Genomic DNA, 20,102 nt, shown 5'->3' with positions numbered 1-20,102 from the left:
GCAGTTTCTCAGAAAGCTTCTTTCCAGATTTCATCTGAGGATATTTCCTTTTTCACCATAGCCCTCTATGGGCTTCCAAATATCACTTTGCCAATTCCACAAGAACTGTCTTAGCGAAAGGCTTCTTGAGGGGAAAGCTGTAACTCTGTGCGATGATTTCACAGAACACAAAGAAGTTTCTCAGAAAGCTTCTTTCTCTTTGTTATCGGAGGATATTTCCTTTGGCCCTATAGTCTCCAAAGGGATCCGAAATATCTGTTCTCAGATTCCACAGAAATAAGGCTAGCAAAGAGATCCACGAAATACAGATGTAACTCTGTGAGTTGAATTAACAGAACACTAAGCAGTTTCTCAGAAAGCTTCTTTCCAGATTTCATCTGAGGATATTTCCTTTTTCACCATAGCCCTCTATGGGCTTCCAAATATCACTTTGCCAATTCCACAAGAACTGTCTTAGCGAAAGGCTTCTTGAGGGGAAAGCTGTAACTCTGTGAGATGATTTCACAGGACACAAAGAAGTTTCTCAGAAAGCTTCTTTCTCTTTGTTATCGTAGGATATTTCCTTTGGCCCTATAGTCTCCAAAGGGAACAGAAATATCTTTTCTCAGATTCCACAGAAATAAGGCTAGCAAAGAGATCCACCAAATACAGATGTAACTCTGTGAGATGAATTAACAGAACACTAAGCAGTTTCTCAGAAAGCTTCTTTCCAGATTTCATCTGAGGATATTTCCTTTTTCACCATAGCCATCTATGGGCTTCCAAATATCACTTTGCCAATTCCACAAGAACTGTCTTAGCGAAAGGCTTCTTGAGGGGAAAGCTGTAACTCTGTGAGATGATTTCACAGGACACAAAGAAGTTTGCAGTAAGCTTCTTTCTCTTTGTTATCGGAGGATATTTCCTTTGGCCCTATAGTCTCCAAAGGGAACCGAAATATCTGTTCTCAGATTCCACAGAAATAAGGCTAGCAAAGAGATCCACGAAATACAGATGTAACTCTGTGAGATGAATTAACAGAACACTAAGCAGTTTCTCAGAAAGCTTCTTTCCAGATTTCATCTGCGGATATTTCCTTTTTCACCATAGCCCTCTATGGGCTTCCAAATATCAATTTGCCAATTCCACAAGAACTGTCTTAGCGAAAGGCTTCTTGAGGGGAAAGCTGTAACTCTGTGAGATGATTTCACAGGACACAAAGAAGTTTCTCAGAAAGCTTCTTTCTCTTTGTTATCGGAGGATATTTCCTTTGGCCCTATAGTCTCCAAAGGGAACAGAAATATCTGTTCTCAGATTCCACAGAAATAAGGCTAGCAAAGAGATCCACGAAATACAGATGTAACTCTGTGAGATGAATTAACAGAACACTAAGCAGTTTCTCAGAAAGCTTCTTTCCAGATTTCATCTGAGGATATTTCCTTTTTCACCATAGCCCTCTATGGGCTTCCAAATATCACTTTGCCAATTCCACAAGAACTGTCTTAGCGAAAGGCTTCTTGAGGGGAAAGCTGTAACTCTGTGAGATGATTTCACAGGACACAAAGAAGTTTCTCAGAAAGCTTCTTTCTCTTTGTTATCGGAGGATATTTCCTTTGGCCCTGTAGTCTCCAAAGGGAACCGAAATATTTGTTCTCAGATTCCACAGAAATAAGCCTAGGAAACAGATCCACGAAATACAGATGTAACTCTGTGAGATGAATTAACAGAACACTAAGCAGTTTCTCAGAAAGCTTCTTTCCAGATTTCATCTGAGGATATTTCCTTTTTCACCATAGCCCTCTATGTGCTTCCAAATATCACCTTGCCAATTCCACAAGAACTGTCTTAGCGAAAGGCTTCTTGAGGGGAAAGCTGTAACTCTGTGAGATGATTTCACAGGACACAAAGAAGTTTCTCAGAAAGCTTCTTTCTCTTTGTTATCGGAGGATATTTCCTTTGGCCCTATAGTCTCCAAAGGGATCCGAAATATCTGTTCTCAGATTCCACAGAAATAAGGCTAGCAAAGAGATCCACGAAATACAGATGTAACTCTGTGAGTTGAATTAACAGAACACTAAGCAGTTTCTCAGAAAGCTTCTTTCCAGATTTCATCTGAGGATATTTCCTTTTTCACCATAGCCCTCTATGGGCTTCCAAATATCACTTTGCCAATTCCACAAGAACTGTCTTAGCGAAAGGCTTCTTGAGGGGAAAGCTGTAACTCTGTGAGATGATTTCACAGGACACAAAGAAGTTTCTCAGAAAGCTTCTTTCTCTTTGTTATCGGAGGATATTTCCTTTGGCCCTATAGTCTCCAAAGGGAACAGAAATATCTGTTCTCAGATTCCACAGAAATAAGGCTAGCAAAGAGATCCACGAAATACAGATGTAACTCTGTGAGATGAATTAACAGAACACTAAGCAGTTTCTCAGAAAGCTTCTTTCCAGATTTCATCTGAGGATATTTCCTTTTTCACCATAGCCATCTATGGGCTTAGAAATATCACTTTGCCAATTCCACAAGAACTGTCTTAGCGAAAGGCTTCTTGAGGGGAAAGCTGTAACTCTGTGAGATGATTTCACAGGACACAAAGAAGTTTGCAGTAAGCTTCTTTCTCTTTGTTATCGGAGGATATTTCCTTTGGCCCTATAGTCTCCAAAGGGAACCGAAATATCTGTTCTCAGATTCCACAGAAATAAGGCTAGCAAAGAGATCCACGAAATACAGATGTAACTCTGTGAGATGAATTAACAGAACACTAAGCAGTTTCTCAGAAAGCTTCTTTCCAGATTTCATCTGCGGATATTTCCTTTTTCACCATAGCCCTCTATGGGCTTCCAAATATCAATTTGCCAATTCCACAAGAACTGTCTTAGCGAAAGGCTTCTTGAGGGGAATCTGTAACTCTGTGAGATGATTTCACAGAACACAAAGAAGTTTCTCAGAAAGCTTGTTTCTCTTTGTTATCGGAGGATATTTCCTTCGGCCCTATAGTCTCCAAAGGGATCCGAAATATCTGTTCTCAGATTCCACAGAAATAAGGCTAGCAAAGAGATCCACGAAATACAGATGTAACTCTGTGAGATGAATTAACAGAACACTAAGCAGTTTCTCAGAGCTACTTTCCAGATTTCATCTGAGGATATTTCCTTTTTCACCAATGCCCTCTATGGGCTTCCAAATATCACTTTGCCAATTCCACAAGAACTGTCTTAGCGAAAGGCTTCTTGAGGGGAAAGCTGTAACTCTGTGAGATGATTTCACAGAACACAAAGAAGTTTCTCAGAAACCTTCTTTGTCTTTGTTATCGGAGGATATTTCCTTTGGCCCTATAGTCTCCAACGGGATCCGAAATATCTGTTCTCAAATTCCACAGAAATAAGGCTAGCAAAGAGATCCACGAAATACAGATGTAACTCTGTGAGATGAATTAACAGAACACTAAGCAGTTTCTCAGAAAGCTTCTTTCCAGATTTCATCTGAGGATATTTCCTTTTTCACCATAGCCCTCTATGGGCTTCCAAATATCATTTTGCCAATTCCACAAGAACTGTCTTAGCGAAAGGCTTCTTGAGGGGAAAGCTGTAACTCTGTGAGATGATTTCACAGGACACAAAAAAGTTTCTCAGAAAGTTTCTTTCTCTTTGTTATCGGAGGATATTTCCTTTGGCCCTATAGACTCCAAAGGGAACCGAAATATCTGTTCTCAGATTCCACAGAAATAAGGCTAGCAAAGAGATCCACGAAATACAGATGTAACTCTGTGAGATGAATTAACAGAACACTAAGCAGTTTCTCAGAAAGCTTCTTTCCAGATTTCATCTGAGGATATTTCCTTTTTCACCTTAGCCCTCTAAGGGCTTCCAAATATCACTTTGCCAATTCCACAAGAACTGTCTTAGCGAAAGGCTTCTTGAGGGGAAAGCTGTAACTCTGTGAGATGATTTCACAGGACACAAAAAAGTTTCTCAGAAAGCTTCTTTCTCTTTGTTATCGGAGGATATTTCCTTTGGCCCTATAGTCTCCAAAGGGAACCGAAATATCTGTCTCAGATTCCACAGAAATAAGGCTAGCAAAGAGATCCACGAAATACAGATGTAACTCTGTGAGATGAATTAACAGAACACTAAGCAGTTTCTCAGAAAGCTTCTTTCCAGATTTCATCTGAGGATATTTCCTTTTTCATCATAGCCCTCTATGGGCTTCCAAATATCACTTTGCCAATTCCACAAGAACTGTCTTAGCGAAAGGCTTCTTGAGGGGAAATCTGTAACTCTGTGAGATGATTTCACAGAACACAAAGAAGTTTCTCAGAAAGCTTCTTTCTCTTTGTTATCGGAGGATATTTTCTTTGGCCCTATAGTCTCCAAAGGGATCCGAAATATCTGTTCTCAGATTCCACAGAAATAAGGCTACCAAAGAGATCCACGAAATACAGATGTAACTCTGTGAGATGAATTAACAGAACACTAAGCAGTTTCTCAGAAAGCTTCTTTCCAGATTTCATCTGAGGATATTTCCTTTTTCACCAATGCCCTCTATGGGCTTCCAAATATCACTTTGCCAATTCCACAAGAACTGTCTTAGCGAAAGGCTTCTTTAGGGGAAAGCTGTAACTCTGTGAGATGATTTCACAGAACACAAAGAAGTTTCTCAGAAAGCTTCTTTCTCTTTGTTATCGGAGGATATTTCCTTTGGCCCTATAGTCTCCAAAGGGAACCGAAATATCTGTTCTCAGAATCCACAGAAATGAGGCTAGCAAAGAGATCCACGAAATACAGATGTAACTCTGTGAGATGAATTAACAGAACACTAAGCAGTTTCTCAGAAAGCTTCTTTCCAGATTTCATCTGAGGATATTTCCTTTTTCACCACAGCCCTCTATGGGCTTCCAAATATCACTTTGCCAATTCCACAAGAACTGTCTTAGCGAAAGGCTTCTTGAGGGGAAAGTTGTAACTCTGTAAGATGATTTCACAGAACACAAAGAAGTTTCTCAGAAAGCTTCTTTCTCTTTGTTATCGGAGGATATTTCCTTTGGCCCTATAGTCTCCAAAGGGAACCGAAATATCTGTTCTCAGATTCCACAGAAATGAGGCTAGCAAAGAGATCCACGAAATACAGATGTAACTCTGTGAGATGAATTAACAGAACACTAAGCAGTTTCTCAGAAAGCTTCTTTCTCTTTGTTATCGGAGGATATTTCCTTTGTCCCTATAGTCTCCAAAGGGAACCGAAATATCCCTTCTCAGATTCCACAGAAATGAGGCTAGCAAAGAGATCCACGAAATACAGATGTAATTGTTTCAGATGAATTAACAGAACACTAAGCAGTTTCTCAGAAAGCTTCTTTCCAGATTTCATCTGAGGATATTTCCTTTTTCACCATAGCCCTCTGTGGCCTTCCAAATATCACTTTGCCCATTCCACAAGAACTGTCTTAGCGAAAGGCTTCTTGAGGGGAAAGCTTTAACTCTGTGAGATGATTTCACAGAACACAAAGAAGTTTCTCAGAAAGCTTCTTTCTCTTTGTTATCGGAGGATATTTCCTTTGGCCCTGTAGTCTTCAAAGGGATCCGAAATATCTGTTATCAGATTCCACAAAAATAAGGCTAGCAAAGAGATCCACGAAATACAGATGTAACTCTGTGAGATGAATTAACAGAACACTAAGCAGTTTCTCAGAAAGCTTCTTTCCAGACTTCATCTGAGGATATTTCCTTTTTCACCATAGCCCTCTATGGGCTTCCAAATATCACTTTGCCAATTCCACAAGAACTGTCTGAGCGAAAGGCTTCTTGAGGGGAAAGCTGTAACTCTGTGAGATGATTTCACAGAACACAAAGAAGTTTCTCAGAAAGCTTCTTTCTCTTTGTTATCGGAGGATATTTCCTTTGGCCCTCTAGTCTTCAAAGGGATCCGAAATATCTGTTCTCAGATTCCACAGAAATAAGGCTAGCAAAGAGATCCACGAAATACAGATGTAACTCTGTGAGTGGAAGTCACATATAACAGAGATGTTTCTCAGAAAGCTTCTTTCCAGATTTCACCTGAGGATATTTCCTTTTTCACCAGCGCCCTCTATGGGCTTCCAAATATCACTTTGCCAATTCCGCAAGAACTGTCTTAGCGAAAGGCTTCTTGAGGGGAAAGCTGTAACTCTGTGAGATGATTTCACAGAACACAAAGAAGTTTCTCAGAAAGCTTCTTTCTCTTTGTTATCGGAGGATATTACCTTGGGCCCTATAGTCTTCAAAGGGATGGGCAATATCTGCTCTCAGATTCCACAGAAATTAGGCTAGCAAAGAGATCCACGAAATACAGTTGTAATTCTTTCAGATGAATTAACAAAACACTAAGCAGTTTCTCAGAAAGCTTCTTTCCAGATTTCATCTGAGGATATTTCCTCTTTCACCATAGCCCTCTATGGGCTTCCTAATATCACTTTTCCAATTCCACAAGAATTGTCTTAGCGAAAGGCTTCTTGAGGGGAAAGCTTTAACTCTGTGAGATGATTTCACAGAACACAAAGAAGTTTCTCAGAAAGCTTCTTTCTCTTTGTTATCGGAGGATATTTCCTTTGGCCCTGTAGTCTTCAAAGGGATCCGAAATATCTGTTATCAGATTCCACAAAAATAAGGCTAGCAAAGAGATCCTCGAAATACAGATGTAACTCTGTGAGATGAATTAACAGAACAGTAAGCAGTTTCTCAGAAAGCTTCTTTCCAGACTTCATCTGAGGATATTTCCTTTTTCACCATAGTCCTCTATGGGCTTCCAAATATCACTTTGCCAATTCCACAAGAACTGTCTTAGCGAAAGGCTTCTTGAGGGGAAAGCTGTAACTCTGTGAGATGATTTCACAGAACACAAAGAAGTTTCTCAGAAAGCTTCTTTGTCTTTGTTATCGGAGGATATTTCCTTTGGCCCTCTAGTCTTCAAAGGGATCCGAAATATCTGTTATCAGATTCCACAGAAATAAGGCTAGCAAAGAGATCCACGAAATACAGATGTAACTCTGTGAGTGGAAGTCACATATAACAGAGATGTTTCTCAGAAAGCTTCTTTCCAGATTTCACCTGAGGATATTTCCTTTTTCACCAGCGCCCTCTATGGGCTTCCAAATATCACTTTGCCAATTCCACAAGAACTGTCTTAGCGAAAGGCTTCTTGAGAGGAAAGCTGTAACTCTGTGAGATGATTTCACAGAACACAAAGAAGTTTCTCAGAAAGCTTCTTTCTCTTTGTTATCGGAGGATATTTCCTTTGGCCCTATAGTCTTCAAAGGGATGGGAAATATCTGTTCTCAGATTCCACAGAAATTAGGCTAGCAAAGAGATCCACGAAATACTGTTGTAACTCTGTGAGATGAATTAACAAAACACTAAGCAGTTTCTCAGAAAGCTTCTTTCCAGATTTCATCTGAGGATATTTCCTTTTTCACCATAGCCCTCTATGGGCTTCCAAATATCACTTTGCCAATTCCACAAGAACTGTCTTAGCGAAAGGCTTCTTGAGGGGAAAGCTGTAACTCTGTGAGATGATTTCACAGAACACAAAGAAGTTTCTCAGAAGCTTCTTTCTCTTTGTTATCGGAGGATATTTCCTTTGGCCCTATAGTCTCCAAAGGGAACCGAAATATCTGTTCTCAGATTCCACAGAAATAAGGCGAGCAAAGAGATCCACGAAATACAGATGTAACACTGTGAGTGGAAGTCACATATAACAGAGATGTTTCTCAGAAAGCTTCTTTCCAGATTTCACCTGAGGATATTTCCTTTTTCACCAGCGCCCTCTATGGGCTTCCAAATATCACTTTGCCAATTCCACAAGAACTGTCTTAGCGAAAGGCTTCTTGAGGGGAAAGCTGTAACTCTGTGAGATGATTTCACAGAACACAAAGAAGTTTCTCAGAAAGCTTCTTTCTCTTTGTTATCGGAGGATATTTCCTTTGGCCCTATAGTCTTCAAAGGGATGGGCAATATCTGCTCTCAGATTCCACAGAAATTAGGCTAGCAAAGAGATCCACGATATACAGTTGTAACTCTGTGAGATGAATTAACAAAACACTAAGCAGTTTCTCAGAAAGCTTCTTTCCAGATTTCATCTGAGGATATTTCCTTTTTCACCAGAGCCCTCTATGGGCTTCCAAATATCACTTTTCCAATTCCACAAGAATTGTCTTAGCGAAAGGCTTCTTGAGGGGAAAGCTGTAACTCTGTGAGATGATTTCACAGAACACAAAGAAGTTTCTCAGAAAGTTTCTTTCTCTTTGTTATCGGAGGATATATCCTTTGGCCCTATAGTTTTCAAAGGGTTCCGAAATATCTGTTCTCAGATTCCACAGAAATAATGCAAGCAAAGAGATCCACGAAATACAGATGTAATTCTTTCAGATGAATTAACAGAACACTAAGCAGTTTCTCAGAAAGCTTCTTTCCAGATTTCATCTGAGGATATTTCCTTTTTCACCATAGCCCTCTATGGCCTTCGAAATATCACTTTGCCCATTTCACAAGAACTGTCTTAGCGAAAGGCTTCTTGAGGGGAAAGCTTTAACTCTGTGAGATGATTTCACAGAACACAAAGAAGTTTCTCAGAAAGCTTCTTTCTCTTTGTTATCGGAGGATATTTCCTTTGGCCCTGTAGTCTTCAAAGGGATCCGAAATATCTGTTTTCAGATTCCACAAAAATAAGGCTAGCAAAGAGATCCTCGAAATACAGATGTAACTCTGTGAGATGAATTAACAGAACAGTAAGCAGTTTCTCAGAAAGCTTCTTTCCAGACTTCATCTGAGGATATTTCCTTTTTCACCATAGCCCTCTATGGGCTTCCAAATATCACTTTGCCAATTCCACAAGAACTGTCTTATCGAAAGGCTTCTTGAGGGGAAAGCTGTAACTCTGTGAGATGATTTCACAGAACACAAAGAAGTTTCTCAGAAAGCTTCTTTCTCTTTGTTATCGGAGGATATTTCCTTTGGCCCTCTAGTCTTCAAAGGGATCCGAAATATCTGTTCTCAGATTCCACAGAAATAAGGCTAGCAAAGAGATCCACGAAATACAGATGTAACTCTGTGAGTGGAAGTCACATATAACAGAGATGTTTCTCAGAAAGCTTCTTTCCAGATTTCACCTGAGGATATTTCCTTTTTCACCAGCGCCCTCTATGGGCTTCCAAATATCACTTTGCCAATTCCACAAGAACTGTCTTAGCGAAAGGCTTCTTGAGGGGAAAGCTGTAACTCTGTGAGATGATTTCACAGAACACAAAGAAGTTTCTCAGAAAGCTTCTTTCCCTTTGTTATCGGAGGATATTTCCTTTGGCCCTATAGTCTTCAAAGGGATGGGAAATATCTGTTCTCAGATTCCACAGAAATTAGGCTAGCAAAGAGATCCACGAAATACAGTTGTAACTCTGTGAGATGAATTAACAAAACAGTAAGCAGTTTCTCAGAAAGCTTCTTTCCAAATTTCATCTGAGGATATTTCCTTTTTCACCATAGCCCTCTATGGGCTTCCAAATATCACTTTGCCAATTCCACAAGAACTGTCTTAGCGAAAGGCTTCTTGAGGGGAAAGCTGTAACTCTGTGAGATGATTTCACAGAACACAAAGAAGTTTCTCAGAAGCTTCTTTCTCTTTGTTATCGGAGGATATTTCCTTTGGCCCTATAGTCTCCAAAGGGAACCGAAATATCTGTTCTCAGATTCCACAGAAATAAGGCTAGCAAAGAGATCCACGAAATACAGATGTAACTCTGTGAGATGAATTAACAGAACACTAAGCAGTTTCTCAGAAAGCTTCTTTCCAGATTTCATCTGAGGATATTTCCTTTTTCACCATAGCCATCTATGGGCTTCCAAATATCACTTTGCCAATTCCACAAGAACTGTCTTAGCGAAAGGCTTCTTGAGGGGAAAGCTGTAACTCTGTGAGATGATTTCACAGGACACAAAGAAGTTTCTCAGAAAGCTTGTTTCTCTTTGTTATCGGAGGATATTTCCTTTGGCCCTATAGTCTCCAAAGGGAACCGAAATATCTGTTCTTAGATTCCACAGAAATAAGGCTAGCAAAGAGATCCACGAAATACAGATGTAACTCTGTGAGATGAATTAAGAGAACACTAAGCAGTTTCTCAGAAAGCTTCTTTCCAGATTTCATCTGAGGATATTTCCTTTTTCACCATAGCCCTCTATGGGCTTCCAAATATCACTTTGCCAATTCCACAAGAACTGTCTTAGCGAAAGGCTTCTTGAGGGGAAAGCTGTAACTCTGTGAGATGATTTCACAGAACACAAAGAAGTTTCTCAGAAAGCTTGTTTCTCTTTGTTATCGGAGGATATTTCCTTTGGCCCTATAGTCTCCAAAGGGATCCGAAATATCTGTTCTCAGATTCCACAGAAATAAGGCTAGCAAAGAGATCCACGAAATACGGATGTAACTCTGTGAGATGAATTAAAAGAACACTAAGTAGTTTCTCAGAAAGCTTCTTTCCAGATTTCATCTGAGGATATTTCCTTTTTCACCAATGCCCTCTATGGGCTTCCAAATATCACTTTGCCAATTCCTCAAGAACTGTCTTAGCGAAAGGCTTCTTGAGGGGAAAGCTGTAACTCTGTGAGATGATTTCACAGAACACAAAGAAGTTTCTCAGAAACCTTCTTTCTCTTTGTTATCGGAGGATATTTCCTTTGGCCCTATAGTCTCCAAAGGGAACCGAAATATCTGTTCTCAGATTCCACAGAAATGAGGCTAGCAAAGAGATCCACGAAATACAGATGTAACTCTGTGAGATGAATTAACAGAACACTAAGCAGTTTCTCAGAAAGCTTCTTTCCAGATTTCATCTGAGGATATTTCCTTTTTCACCATAGCCCTCTATGGGCTTCCAAATATCACTTTGCCAATTCCACAAGAACTGTCTTAGCGAAAGGCTTCTTCAGGGGAAAGCTGTAACTCTGTGCGATGATTTCACAGAACACAAAGAAGTTTCTCAGAAAGCTTGTTTCCCTTTGTTATCGGAGGATATTTTCTTTGGCCCTATAGTCTCCAAAGGGATCCGAAATATCTGTTCTCAGATTCCACAGAAATAAGGCTACCAAAGAGATCCACGAAATACAGATGTAACTCTGTGAGATGAATTAACAGAACACTAAGCAGTTTCTCAGAAAGCTTCTTTCCAGATTTCATCTGAGGATATTTCCTTTTTCACCAATGCCCTCTATGGGCTTCCAAATATCACTTTGCCAATTCCACAAGAACTGTCTTAGCGAAAGGCTTCTTGAGGGGAAAGCTGTAACTCTGTGAGATGATTTCACAGAACACAAAGAAGTTTCTCAGAAAGCTTCTTTCTCTTTGTTATCGGAGGATATTTCCTTTGGCCCTATAGTCTCCAAAGGGAACCGAAATATCTGTTCTCAGAATCCACAGAAATGAGGCTAGCAAAGAGATCCACGAAATACAGATGTAACTCTGTGAGATGAATTAACAGAACACTAAGCAGTTTCTCAGAAAGCTTCTTTCCAGATTTCATCTGAGGATATTTCCTTTTTCACCACAGCCCTCTATGGGCTTCCAAATATCACTTTGCCAATTCCACAAGAACTGTCTTAGCGAAAGGCTTCTTGAGGGGAAAGTTGTAACTCTGTAAGATGATTTCACAGAACACAAAGAAGTTTCTCAGAAAGCTTCTTTCTCTTTGTTATCGGAGGATATTTCCTTTGGCCCTATAGTCTCCAAAGGGAACCGAAATATCTGTTCTCAGATTCCACAGAAATGAGGCTAGCAAAGAGATCCACGAAATACAGATGTAACTCTGTGAGATGAATTAACAGAACACTAAGCAGTTTCTCAGAAAGCTTCTTTCTCTTTGTTATCGGAGGATATTTCCTTTGTCCCTATAGTCTCCAAAGGGAACCGAAATATCCCTTCTCAGATTCCACAGAAATGAGGCTAGCAAAGAGATCCACGAAATACAGATGTAATTGTTTCAGATGAATTAACAGAACACTAAGCAGTTTCTCAGAAAGCTTCTTTCCAGATTTCATCTGAGGATATTTCCTTTTTCACCATAGCCCTCTGTGGCCTTCCAAATATCACTTTGCCCATTCCACAAGAACTGTCTTAGCGAAAGGCTTCTTGAGGGGAAAGCTTTAACTCTGTGAGATGATTTCACAGAACACAAAGAAGTTTCTCAGAAAGCTTCTTTCTCTTTGTTATCGGAGGATATTTCCTTTGGCCCTGTAGTCTTCAAAGGGATCCGAAATATCTGTTATCAGATTCCACAAAAATAAGGCTAGCAAAGAGATCCACGAAATACAGATGTAACTCTGTGAGATGAATTAACAGAACACTAAGCAGTTTCTCAGAAAGCTTCTTTCCAGACTTCATCTGAGGATATTTCCTTTTTCACCATAGCCCTCTATGGGCTTCCAAATATCACTTTGCCAATTCCACAAGAACTGTCTGAGCGAAAGGCTTCTTGAGGGGAAAGCTGTAACTCTGTGAGATGATTTCACAGAACACAAAGAAGTTTCTCAGAAAGCTTCTTTCTCTTTGTTATCGGAGGATATTTCCTTTGGCCCTCTAGTCTTCAAAGGGATCCGAAATATCTGTTCTCAGATTCCACAGAAATAAGGCTAGCAAAGAGATCCACGAAATACAGATGTAACTCTGTGAGTGGAAGTCACATATAACAGAGATGTTTCTCAGAAAGCTTCTTTCCAGATTTCACCTGAGGATATTTCCTTTTTCACCAGCGCCCTCTATGGGCTTCCAAATATCACTTTGCCAATTCCGCAAGAACTGTCTTAGCGAAAGGCTTCTTGAGGGGAAAGCTGTAACTCTGTGAGATGATTTCACAGAACACAAAGAAGTTTCTCAGAAAGCTTCTTTCTCTTTGTTATCGGAGGATATTACCTTTGGCCCTATAGTCTTCAAAGGGATGGGCAATATCTGCTCTCAGATTCCACAGAAATTAGGCTAGCAAAGAGATCCACGAAATACAGTTGTAATTCTTTCAGATGAATTAACAAAACACTAAGCAGTTTCTCAGAAAGCTTCTTTCCAGATTTCATCTGAGGATATTTCCTCTTTCACCATAGCCCTCTATGGGCTTCCTAATATCACTTTTCCAATTCCACAAGAATTGTCTTAGCGAAAGGCTTCTTGAGGGGAAAGCTTTAACTCTGTGAGATGATTTCACAGAACACAAAGAAGTTTCTCAGAAAGCTTCTTTCTCTTTGTTATCGGAGGATATTTCCTTTGGCCCTGTAGTCTTCAAAGGGATCCGAAATATCTGTTATCAGATTCCACAAAAATAAGGCTAGCAAAGAGATCCTCGAAATACAGATGTAACTCTGTGAGATGAATTAACAGAACAGTAAGCAGTTTCTCAGAAAGCTTCTTTCCAGACTTCATCTGAGGATATTTCCTTTTTCACCATAGTCCTCTATGGGCTTCCAAATATCACTTTGCCAATTCCACAAGAACTGTCTTAGCGAAAGGCTTCTTGAGGGGAAAGCTGTAACTCTGTGAGATGATTTCACAGAACACAAAGAAGTTTCTCAGAAAGCTTCTTTGTCTTTGTTATCGGAGGATATTTCCTTTGGCCCTCTAGTCTTCAAAGGGATCCGAAATATCTGTTCTCAGATTCCACAGAAATAAGGCTAGCAAAGAGATCCACGAAATACAGATGTAACTCTGTGAGTGGAAGTCACATATAACAGAGATGTTTCTCAGAAAGCTTCTTTCCAGATTTCACCTGAGGATATTTCCTTTTTCACCAGCGCCCTCTATGGGCTTCCAAATATCACTTTGCCAATTCCACAAGAACTGTCTTAGCGAAAGGCTTCTTGAGAGGAAAGCTGTAACTCTGTGAGATGATTTCACAGAACACAAAGAAGTTTCTCAGAAAGCTTCTTTCTCTTTGTTATCGGAGGATATTTCCTTTGGCCCTATAGTCTTCAAAGGGATGGGAAATATCTGTTCTCAGATTCCACAGAAATTAGGCTAGCAAAGAGATCCACGAAATACTGTTGTAACTCTGTGAGATGAATTAACAAAACACTAAGCAGTTTCTCAGAAAGCTTCTTTCCAGATTTCATCTGAGGATATTTCCTTTTTCACCATAGCCCTCTATGGGCTTCCAAATATCACTTTGCCAATTCCACAAGAACTGTCTTAGCGAAAGGCTTCTTGAGGGGAAAGCTGTAACTCTGTGAGATGATTTCACAGAACACAAAGAAGTTTCTCAGAAGCTTCTTTCTCTTTGTTATCGGAGGATATTTCCTTTGGCCCTATAGTCTCCAAAGGGAACCGAAATATCTGTTCTCAGATTCCACAGAAATAAGGCTAGCAAAGAGATCCACGAAATACAGATGTAACACTGTGAGTGGAAGTCACATATAACAGAGATGTTTCTCAGAAAGCTTCTTTCCAGATTTCACCTGAGGATATTTCCTTTTTCACCAGCGCCCTCTATGGGCTTCCAAATATCACTTTGCCAATTCCACAAGAACTGTCTTAGCGAAAGGCTTCTTGAGGGGAAAGCTGTAACTCTGTGAGATGATTTCACAGAACACAAAGAAGTTTCTCAGAAAGCTTCTTTCTCTTTGTTATCGGAGGATATTTCCTTTGGCCCTATAGTCTTCAAAGGGATGGGCAATATCTGCTCTCAGATTCCACAGAAATTAGGCTAGCAAAGAGATCCACGAAATACAGTTGTAACTCTGTGAGATGAATTAACAAAACACTAAGCAGTTTCTCAGAAAGCTTCTTTCCAGATTTCATCTGAGGATATTTCCTTTTTCACCAGAGCCCTCTATGGGCTTCCAAATATCACTTTTCCAATTCCACAAGAATTGTCTTAGCGAAAGGCTTCTTGAGGGTAAAGCTGTAACTCTGTGAGATGATTTCACAGAACACAAAGAAGTTTCTCAGAAAGTTTCTTTCTCTTTGTTATCGGAGGATATATCCTTTGGCCCTATAGTTTTCAAAGGGTTCCGAAATATCTGTTCTCAGATTCCACAGAAATAATGCAAGCAAAGAGATCCACGAAATACAGATGTAATTCTTTCAGATGAATTAACAGAACACTAAGCAGTTTCTCAGAAAGCTTCTTTCCAGATTTCATCTGAGGATATTTCCTTTTTCACCATAGCCCTCTATGGCCTTCGAAATATCACTTTGCCCATTTCACAAGAACTGTCTTAGCGAAAGGCTTCTTGAGGGGAAAGCTTTAACTCTGTGAGATGATTTCACAGAACACAAAGAAGTTTCTCAGAAAGCTTCTTTCTCTTTGTTATCGGAGGATATTTCCTTTGGCCCTGTAGTCTTCAAAGGGATCCGAAATATCTGTTTTCAGATTCCACAAAAATAAGGCTAGCAAAGAGATCCTCGAAATACAGATGTAACTCTGTGAGATGAATTAACAGAACAGTAAGCAGTTTCTCAGAAAGCTTCTTTCCAGACTTCATCTGAGGATATTTCCTTTTTCACCATAGCCCTCTATGGGCTTCCAAATATCACTTTGCCAATTCCACAAGAACTGTCTTATCGAAAGGCTTCTTGAGGGGAAAGCTGTAACTCTGTGAGATGATTTCACAGAACACAAAGAAGTTTCTCAGAAAGCTTCTTTCTCTTTGTTATCGGAGGATATTTCCTTTGGCCCTCTAGTCTTCAAAGGGATCCGAAATATCTGTTCTCAGATTCCACAGAAATAAGGCTAGCAAAGAGATCCACGAAATACAGATGTAACTCTGTGAGTGGAAGTCACATATAACAGAGATGTTTCTCAGAAAGCTTCTTTCCAGATTTCACCTGAGGATATTTCCTTTTTCACCAGCGCCCTCTATGGGCTTCCAAATATCACTTTGCCAATTCCACAAGAACTGTCTTAGCGAAAGGCTTCTTGAGGGGAAAGCTGTAACTCTGTGAGATGATTTCACAGAACACAAAGAAGTTTCTCAGAAAGCTTCTTTCTCTTTGTTATCGGAGGATATTTCCTTTGGCCCTATAGTCTTCAAAGGGATGGGAAATATCTGTTCTCAGATTCCACAGAAATTAGGCTAGCAAAGAGATCCACGAAATACAGTTGTAACTCTGTGAGATGAATTAACAAAACAGTAAGCAGTTTCTCAGAAAGCTTCTTTCCAAATTTCATCTGAGGATATTTCCTTTTTCACCATAGCCCTCTATGGGCTTCCAAATATCACTTTGCCAATTCCACAAGAACTGTCTTAGCGAAAGGCTTCTTGAGGGGAAAGCTGTAACTCTGTGAGATGATTTCACAGAACACAAAGAAGTTTCTCAGAAGCTTCTTTCTCTTTGTTATCGGAGGATATTTCCTTTGGCCCTATAGTCTCCAAAGGGAACCGAAATATCTGTTCTCAGATTCCACAGAAATAAGGCTAGCAAAGAGATCCACGAAATACAGATGTAACTCTGTGAGATGAATTAACAGAACACTAAGCAGTTTCTCAGAAAGCTTCTTTCCAGATTTCATCTGAGGATATTTCCTTTTTCACCATAGCCATCTATGGGCTTCCAAATATCACTTTGCCAATTCCACAAGAACTGTCTTAGCGAAAGGCTTCTTGAGGGGAAAGCTGTAACTCTGTGAGATGATTTCACAGGACACAAAGAAGTTTCTCAGAAAGCTTGTTTCTCTTTGTTATCGGAGGATATTTCCTTTGGCCCTATAGTCTCCAAAGGGAACCGAAATATCTGTTCTTAGATTCCACAGAAATAAGGCTAGCAAAGAGATCCACGAAATACAGATGTAACTCTGTGAGATGAATTAACAGAACACTAAGCAGTTTCTCAGAAAGCTTCTTTCCAGATTTCATCTGAGGATATTTCCTTTTTCACCATAGCCCTCTATGGGCTTCCAAATATCACTTTGCCAATTCCACAAGAACTGTCTTAGCGAAAGGCTTCTTGAGGGGAAAGCTGTAACTCTGTGAGATGATTTCACAGAACACAAAGAAGTTTCTCAGAAAGCTTGTTTCTCTTTGTTATCGGAGGATATTTCCTTTGGCCCTATAGTCTCCAAAGGGATCCGAAATATCTGTTCTCAGATTCCACAGAAATAAGGCTAGCAAAGAGATCCACGAAATACGGATGTAACTCTGTGAGATGAATTAAAAGAACACTAAGTAGTTTCTCAGAAAGCTTCTTTCCAGATTTCATCTGAGGATATTTCCTTTTTCACCAATGCCCTCTATGGGCTTCCAAATATCACTTTGCCAATTCCTCAAGAACTGTCTTAGCGAAAGGCTTCTTGAGGGGAAAGCTGTAACTCTGTGAGATGATTTCACAGAACACAAAGAAGTTTCTCAGAAACCTTCTTTCTCTTTGTTATCGGAGGATATTTCCTTTGGCCCTATAGTCTCCAAAGGGAACCGAAATATCTGTTCTCAGATTCCACAGAAATGAGGCTAGCAAAGAGATCCACGAAATACAGATGTAACTCTGTGAGATGAATTAACAGAACACTAAGCAGTTTCTCAGAAAGCTTCTTTCCAGATTTCATCTGAGGATATTTCCTTTTTCACCATAGCCCTCTATGGGCTTCCAAATATCACTTTGCCAATTCCACAAGAACTGTCTTAGCGAAAGGCTTCTTCAGGGGAAAGCTGTAACTCTGTGCGATGATTTCACAGAACACAAAGAAGTTTCTCAGAAAGCTTGTTTCCCTTTGTTATCGGAGGATATTTCCTTTGGCCCTATAGTCTCCAAAGGGATCCGAAATATCTGTTCTCAGATTCCACAGAAATAAGGCTAGCAAAGAGATCCACGAAATACAGATGTAACTCTGTGAGATGAATTAACAGAACACTAAGCAGTTTCTCAGAAAGCTTCTTTCCAGATTTCATCTGAGGATATTTCCTTTTTCACCATAGCCCTCTATGGGCTTCCAAATATCACTTTGCCAATTCCACAAGAACTGTCTTAGCGAAAGGCTTCTTGAGGGGAAAGCTGTAACTCTGTGAGATGATTTCACAGGACACAAAGAAGTTTCTCAGAAAGCTTCTTTCTCTTTGTTATCGGAGGATATTTCCTTTGGCCCTATAGTCTCCAAAGGGAACCGAAATATCTGTTCTCAGATTCCACAGAAATAAGGCTAGCCAAGAGATCCACGAAATACAGATGTAACTCTGTGAGATGAATTAACAGAACACTAAGCAGTTTCTCAGAAAGCTTCTTTCCAGATTTCATTGAGGATATTTCCTTTTTCACCATAGCCGTCTATGGGCTTCCAAATATCACTTTGCCAATTCCACAAGAACTGTCTTAGCGAAAGGCTTCTTGAGGGGAAAGCTGTAACTCTGTGAGATGATTTCACAGGACACGAAGAAGTTTCTCAGACAGCTTCTTTCTCTTTGTTATCGGAGGATATTTCCTTTGGCCCTATAGTCTCCAAAGGGAACCGAAATATCTGTTCTCAGATTCCACAGAAATAAGGCTAGCAAAGAGATCCACGAAATACAGATGTAACTCTGTGAGATGAATTAACAGAACACTAATCAGTTTCTCAGAAAGCTTCTTTCCAGATTTCATCTGAGGATATTTCCTTTTTCACCATAGCCCTCTATGGGCTTCCAAATATCACTTTGCCAATTCCACAAGAACTGTCTTAGCGAAAGGCTTCTTGAGGGGAAATCTGTAACTCTGTGAGATGATTTCACAGAACACAAAGAAGTTTCTCAGAAAGCTTCTTTCTCTTTGTTATCGGAGGATATTTCCTTTGGCCCTATAGTCTCCAAAGGGATCCGAAATATCTGTTCTCAGATTCCACAGAAATAAGGCTAGCAAAGAGATCCACGAAATACACATGTATCTCTGTGAGATGAATTAACAGAACACTAAGCAGTTTCTCAGAAAGCTTCTTTCCAGATTTCATCTGAGGATATTTCCTTTTTCACCATAGCCCTCTATGGGCTTCCAAATATCACTTTGCCAATTCCACAAGAACTGTCTTAGCGAAAGGCTTCTTGAGGGGAAAACTGTAACTCTGTGAGATGATTTCACAGGACACAAAGAAGTTTCTCAGAAAGCTTCTTTCTCTTTGTTATCGGAGGATATTTCCTTTGGCCCTATAGTCTCCAAAGGGATCCGAAATATCTGTTCTCAGATTCCACAGAAATAAGGCTAGCAAAGAGATCCACGAAATACAGATGTAACTCTGTGAGATGAATTAACAGAACACTAAGCAGTTTCTCAGAAAGCTTCTTTCCAGATTTCATCTGAGGATATTTCCATTTTCACCATAGCCATCTATGGGCTTCCAAATATCACTTTGCCAATTCCACAAGAACTGTCTTAGCGAAAGGCTTCTTGAGGGGAAAGCTGTAACTCTGTGAGATGATTTCACAGGACACAAAGAAGTTTCTCAGAAAGCTTCTTTCTCGTTGTTATCGGAGGATATTTCCTTTGGCCCTATAGTCTCCAAAGGGAACCGAAATAGCTGTTCTCAGATTCCACAGAAATAAGGCTAGCAAAGAGATCCACGAAATACAGGTGTAACTCTGTGAGATGAATTAACAGAACACTAAGCAGTTTCTCAGAAAGCTTCTTTCCAGATTTCATGTGAGGATATTTCCTTTTTCACCATAGCCCTCTATGGGCTTCCAAATATCACTTTGCCAATTCCACAAGAACTGTCTTAGCGAAAGTCTTCTTGAGGGGCAATCTGTAACTCTGTGAGATGATTTCACAGAACACAAAGAAGTTTCTCCGAAAGCTTGTTTCTCTTTGTTATCGGAGGATATTTCCTTTGGCCCTGTAGTCTCCAAAGGAATCCGAAATATCTGTTCTCAGATTCCACAGAAATAAGGCTAGCAAAGAGATCCACGAAATACGGATGTAACTCTGTGAGATGAATTAAAAGAACACTAAGTAGTTTCTCAGAAAGCTTCTTTCCAGATTTCATCTGAGGATATTTCCTTTTTCACCAATGCCCTCTATGGGCTTCCAAATATCACTTTGCCAATTCCTCAAGAACTGTCTTAGCGTAAGGCTTCTTGAGGGGAAAGCTGTAACTCTGTGAGATGATTTCACAGAACACAAAGAAGTTTCTCAGAAACCTTCTTTCTCTTTGTTATCGGAGGATATTTCC

Source organism: Macaca fascicularis, chromosome 20 (assembly GCF_037993035.2).
Source record: "Macaca fascicularis isolate 582-1 chromosome 20, T2T-MFA8v1.1".
Taxonomy (NCBI): domain Eukaryota; kingdom Metazoa; phylum Chordata; class Mammalia; order Primates; family Cercopithecidae; genus Macaca; species Macaca fascicularis.
The sequence above is the reverse complement of the archived record's forward strand: the minus strand, read 5'-3'. Positions refer to the sequence as shown.